Source organism: Thalassophryne amazonica, chromosome 8, assembly GCF_902500255.1.
Source record: "Thalassophryne amazonica chromosome 8, fThaAma1.1, whole genome shotgun sequence".
NCBI lineage: Eukaryota > Metazoa > Chordata > Actinopteri > Batrachoidiformes > Batrachoididae > Thalassophryne > Thalassophryne amazonica.
The window spans coordinates 57,512,050-57,518,708 of NC_047110.1; the positions used below are offsets into that span (position 1 = coordinate 57,512,050).

Genomic DNA, 6,659 nt, shown 5'->3' on the forward strand with positions numbered 1-6,659 from the left:
TAAAGTGAAACTTGATCCAGGATCCAGATCACCTCCAAAATTTCCATGGCCTAATATATGTGGTGAAAATTTCATCAAAATCCATGCAGTAGTTTTGACGTAATCATGCTAACAGTAATCCTTCAAAGCCTATATAAAGTAATACTTGATCCAGAATCCGGTTCTGGTGTGAGGAGCTCAGCACTCCCCCAGCCGAGCATTCCCCTACTTTCACTGTGCAATGTGCGCATGCATCATTTCAGAGCGTCAGCAGCGATTCATCAATTATCACCTAGTTTTTGCTTAAAACTGCACTCTAGTCATCATCTATCACAGCGACAGATCTCTGAAGCTTTTGTACAACAATTATTTCCACATAAATTCAGCAATAATTCATAATAAAAGACAGGGGACCGATCAGAGCACAAAACCAGCGCATCAGACTGAGTCAGACTCTCTACTGATCAAAGGGAAATGTTATTATTAACCATCAGATGACAAAGTAAAACCTCTTAATTCATTCTAAAGTCAGCTTCAAGCAGAAACAAGGCAATAATCTGCTGATCGCTGCTCATGCTGACATGACAGGACAGATCACACAGCAACACCAGGTTCATGCATGTGAAGACTAGTATAGAGGGTTTTCAATCACGTGACCGATTTGCTGCAGGACAGATGCCGTCTCCATTCTGGATTAAAAGGAGGCTGGCGCGTGATAGAAAAATGGAGAGAATGTACGGTTATTACGATGCTTTAAATCCTCAAGATAAAGCTATTTTTCATGATAGATGTGTAGCAGTTGGTTCAGTGGATCCGTATCTTATACCAGATAGTGAATTTAGTGGTGATGTAACAAACTGGCCGACAGTGACACACTGCGATATTGTGAACTAGGAAGCTGCTGACCAGGTCAACCTCGCCGGCCTCCTGCAGAGCATCACAGCGGAGCTCTGAAAGCGGAGGTCATCTTGAAGTCCTGAGCGATTTCTCTCACCAGGTGTTGGAAGGGCAGGTTGTGGATCAGCAGCTCGGTGCTCGAGGACCACACTGTAAATAAGCATCCGTATTGGAAGCGTTCTTGTGTGATCCTCGGCAGTATTTTTATGTATTCTTATATCATTTTATTGCCGAATAAAATAAAATAAAATAAAATTCTGGGAGCAGTGGATTTCTGGTAGCGGCGGATCTCTCTCAGCGCCACGGTGCCGTGAGGCTTCTTCACACCGACTTTGAAGCTTCTGCAATTGTTCACCAAATGCACATAGCGTAACACAGCGGCCACCACGTCGTAATCCAGAATGGCCGCGGGACACAAAATGACGTGACCGATACGTCACATGAAAACCCTCTATAGTATAGAGGAGTGCTCAGTCTAGGAGAGTGTTGAGCCCCTGACTCCGGATCCAGATCACCTCTAAAACTGAATGGAGTCTTCCTTGGCCAAATATCGATATGTGGTGAAAATATAATCTAAATCCGTGCAGATTTGACGTAATCCTCCTAACAGACAAACAGATGAATAAATAAATTAAGATGATTTTATTACATCCTTGGCAGATGTAATAAAAGAGATGGGATGTTGTACAAATTAAGATGTTACAAGGATAAAGTTACTACCTGATGTTATTCTGTATAATGTATTCTGTGTACAGTTCTTTCTATCAGTTTGTATTTAACTGTCTTATGGTTATGGTTTGGGGATGATTAAGTTATGGTTATGGAAAGGGATCGGGTTGGAAATAGCAAAAATAAAATAATTAAAAAAAAAAAAAAGCTACTAAAGCGTATTTAAGCGTCTAAAGCGGGTTACGTGATGACGTCAACGCGGTCGACCAATGACAGCGTGTTCCGGACAAAAAGTCAAAGTAAATCCTCTTTCGGAAAAAATGTCCACTGCCTAATAAATAAATTATGGAGGCGAAAAGAAAACCGCCTGTTGGTGCCTCGTAATTAAATCATCTCCAAAACAGAAACCATTTCCACGCGGCTTCTCGAGTCTGTAAATAAAACGGATCACGGTTAAAAAAAAATAAATAAATCCCACCCAATCAAGAATATCAATATTCTTGATAGCGTTAAAACAATACAATTGAGAACATTTAGATTATATCCTAATGTAAACATTTTAATGTCCGAGCTTAGCTAAATCAATAGCCTAGCTGTGTCGGGCTGACAATGAAAGAGACAATTGTATGACAGCTTAACTGCTAGCCAGCATTTATCACCTTATACTATATTATTAGTAATCCAGTCACTCGATTGCATGCTCTCAACTCAAGAAATAGTCCGGATTGCTAAAAAACAAAACAGTAACTACATAGCCCACCGTTTTATTTCCAGCTCCTCTGCAGATAAGTTAACGTTACTAGCTAGCCCTCCTTGTTAGACATCTAGACCAACTTACCTTTTGATACCCGGCTTTTAAAAAGATAACCCAATCCTCGTTGCTGAGATAATGGTAGAAACTAACTCTGTCGCATTCTGACTTATAAATACATATGCTAAAATAAAGACGTTCCCTCCTTCCGATGAGATTTCAGCAGGAGCGCTCACGGACCCGCCGAAACCGTTTAACTTGTTCAAAACTTCACTGGCCAATCAGGTGGCGAGATACAGGGACGTCAGAGTAAAGGCGTACACCCAATTCCTCTTCGTCTGCGTTGTTTAATAGTGGTTGGCAAACACCTAAGTGTGATACCGCCACCTATTGGACCTATAAGTAAACAGGAACGTTCTCTCAGCGAGTCTCGAGCTGGTCAACTTCTCCCTCAACTTTTGGCGCAGATCGGTCCAAGGGTCAAGAAGATCAAGGTAATCAAAAATAAAGCTGAAAAAACACATTTTCCATGATATCGCTACAACCAGTAGGGCTAAAGAGGCTATTCAGAATTTATAATAATTGCGTTATTATATGGCATAAGTGGTGTATTGTCCTGATACTCCTAAAAACACATTACTTGGATTCTTGCAGAGGTGAAGACCTGTAGATTACAGGAGCAGGTTCAGGACCAGTTGCTCCTCAGATCATTTCCTAGTTGGAGCAGGAAAAGAAAAACTACAATGGTGCCCTTGAGCAACAACCTTAATTCCAAAATTGCTCCTGGTGTACAGTTAGTTGAGAACCTTGCATGCCAGGAAGATATCGATGAGTGATTGTGTGGTGTGTGTGGTGTGTGTGTGTGTGTGTGTGTGTGTGTGTGTGTGTGTGTGTGTGTGTGTGTGTGTGTGTGTGTGTGTGTGTGTGTGTCCGCATGCGCACCCGCATACATGAGGCATCATTGTAAAGCAATTTGAAACGCCTGTGTCACATTAAAAAGCATTTCATGAATGCAGTCCATTTACCACCTGCAACAATTAAGGCTAGATTAGTAATGTCTTACTGGTCTCATTACATCTACTCCAGCTACACTCACCAGCCACTTTATTAGGTACACCTGTTGTCCTGTTCAGTTGCTTGTTACCACAATTAGCCAATCACATGGCAGCAACTCAAATACATTTAGGCATCTAGATGTGGTGAAGACGACTTGCTGATATTCAAACAGAGCATCAGAATGGGGAAGAAAGCGTACAAATTCAAATTCAAATTTATTAATTTATATAGCGCCAATTCACGACAAAATCGTCTCAAGGCGCTTCACAACATAAAAATAGTTAAAAATTTAAAACACAATAAAAACAACCATAAGAAAAAAACAGCAGTAAAAAAGTACAAGATTAAAACACATCATAACACTAATGATAAAACAGGGAAAATAAATGAGTCTTTAAACGTGATTTAAAGGTCTCCACAATGTCCGACTGCCGAATGTGTGCCGGCAGATCGTTCCACAGAGCTGGGGCACGATAGGAGAAAGCTCTGTGACCGGCAGACTTCTTATTCACCCTGGGAACACACAGAAGTCCTGCACCCTGAGAACGCAGGGCCCGAGCTGGTACATAGGGGCTTATCAAGTCAGCCAGATAGGGAGGTGCAAATCCATGAACAATTTTATAAACCAAAATCAATACTTTAAAATCCAATCTTGCAGAAACAGGAAGCCAGTGCAGGGACGCCAAGATTGGCGTAATGTGGTCAAACTTTCTGCTCCGTGTCAAAAGTCTGGCAGCAGCATTCTGAACCAATTGAAGACCCCTGATCCTGGACTGCGGCAAGCCAGAGAACAGAGCATTACAATAGTCCAATCTAGAAGAGACAAACGCATGAATCAAAGTCTCAGCATCAGCCATAGACAGAATAGGACGAATCCTCGCTATATTTCGCAAATGAAAAAAAGGCAGTCCTTGTAATGTCTCTAATGTGGAGATCAAAGGACAATGCAGGATCAAAAATTACTCCAAGGTTCCTCACTTTATCCGTATGATGTATAACACACGGACCTAAGCTAAATGCTAGCTGATCAAATTGATGCCGATATCTCGCTGGACCAAAAACCATAACCTCAGTCTTATCAGAATTTAAAAGTAGGAAGTTACTAGACATCCAACTTCTCACTGATGCAAGACAATCCTCCAAGGACTTTATGTGAGTAAGATTCCCAGCAGTTATTGGCATATACAATTGAGTTGTCATCAGCATAGCAATGAAAGGGAATCCCAAAACACCGCAATATATTCCCGAGGGGTGCTACATAAAGAGAAAAAAGCAAGGGGCCCAAAACGGATCCCTGAGGAACCCCAAACTTCATGTCTCTACGATCGGAGGAGGTTCCATTACACAATACACAGTAGGAACGACTGGACAGGTACGACGTCAACCATTCAAGAGCAGTTCCAGTAATCCCAAAGTGATTCTCCAGCCTATTGAGTAGAATATGATAATCCACAGTGTCAAATGCAGCACAAAGATCCAGCAGCACCAGGACCGTAGTGATATCCGAGTCCATTGCTCACAAAAGGTCATTCACTACTTTAGTAAGTGCTGTCTCTGTGGAGTGAAATCTTCTAAAAGCAGACTGCAGTGGCTCAAAAAGATTATTCTCAGTGAGATAGTCCACGAGCTGTCGCAAGACCACTTTTTCCAGGATTTTAGAACAAAATGACAGATTTGATATCGGTCTATAATTCTTCAATACACTAGGGTCGAGATTAGATTTTTTAAGTAATGGTTTGATCACTGCAGACTTAAAACACCTAGGAACAGATCCAGAAGTCAATGAAAGATTTACAATTTCCAGCACAGTTGGTCCAAGAATGGGCCACAAGTCCTTAAACAATTTTGTTGGTATAGGATCAATTAAACAGGTTGTGCTTTTAGTAGACGTCACGAGCTTCGTCAGTGCGCCTAACGAGATACTGTCAAAATCTGTAAATCTGGACACCACCTCAGTGGGCGCATCCACCTCCACAGCAGTATGCAGTGGTTGGGCCAAAGCCTGCTGAGATATACTCAACCTAATATCCTCAATTTTCTTCTCGAAATAATCCAAGAAGTCCTGTGCTGAGAAAGGAGAGTGAATAACAGGTGGCTGTCCATGAATAAGAAATGCTACAGTTTCAAACAAAAACTTGGAATTATGCTTATTTTTATTAATCAATTCAGATTCAAGTATTCAAGTGACTTTGAAGGTGGCATGGTTGTTGGCGCCAGAGGGGCTGGTCTGAGTATTTCAGAAACTGCTGATTTATACTGAGATTTTCACACACAACCATCTCTAGGGTTTACAGAAAATGGTCCAAAAAAGAGAAGGTATCCAGTGAGCAGCAGTTGTGTGGATGAAAATGCTTTGTTGATGTCAGAGGAGAATGGACAGGGTGGTTGAATGGACGACTGTGTGATGCCATCATGTCAATATGGACCAACATGTCTGATGAACATTTCCAACACTTTGTTGAATCTAAGCCACAATGAAGGCAGTTCTGGCAAAAACAGGGTCCCACCTGGTATTAGCATGATATTCCTAATAAAGTGTATATTTGTATTGTCAATTGTGTCAGTAGCATGGCCCAAGCAGTGGGTCACTTTGAGTCTGGTCTGCTTGAGGTTTCTTCCTCAAATCATCAGAGGGAGTTTTTCCTTACCACTGTCACCTGTGTGCTTGCTCTTGGTGTTGGTAAGGTTAGACCTAACTTGTGTGAAGGGCCTTGAGGTAACTTTGTTGTGATTCGGCACTATATAAATGAAATAAATGATGTTCCTGGACAATGATGTTTGGCAATGCCTGTAGCTTTGCAGGACAACAAAGGTTCCTGGTGGTTTCCATTTTCATGTATGGTTGTGAGACTTGGTGTTGTGTGGGCCGCTGAAGAGGAGGTACTGCTGGCCCACCACCACCAGAGGGCGCCCTGCTTGGAGTGCGGGCTCCAAGCACGAGAGGGCGCCAGACCCAGAAGAAGTGACAGCTGTCACTCATCCTCTGCACCAGCTGTCACTCGTTTATCATCACGACCATAAAAGCCGGACTGCAACTCCACCTCCCCGCCGAGAAATCGACTACCAGTACCAAGGTAATTTCTCTGCTGTCTAATACGTTGTCTAACATTGTTCTGTGTGCAGTCGCATTCCTGTGAAGACCCAGAAGAGGGACAAACAGGAGCTGCATGAGTGTGTGTGATTTGGAGGTGGAGGTGCTCCCTCCTAACGGTGTCTGGACTCTAAATTACTGAGTGTGCGGACTCACACTCACACATCATATTTCTGCTTTCTGCCAGCAGTACCAGGGTCGACAGTCGAAGACAGA

At 42.4% G+C, this 6,659-nt stretch overlaps 1 protein-coding gene across 4 annotated transcripts in view; it reads right to left on the reverse strand.

Annotated features, from left to right (window-relative positions):
* Positions 1-2,554, reverse strand: part of incenp (inner centromere protein) — a 53,254-nt gene extending 50,700 nt beyond the window's left edge. For all 4 annotated transcript variants that reach the window (XM_034176341.1, XM_034176343.1, XM_034176340.1 and 1 more), the window contains exon 1: positions 2,384-2,554. The gene's annotated coding sequence lies outside the window, so the exon portion shown is untranslated. The remainder of the gene's footprint in view (positions 1-2,383) is intronic.
* Positions 2,555-6,659: the final 4,105 nt, after the last annotated feature.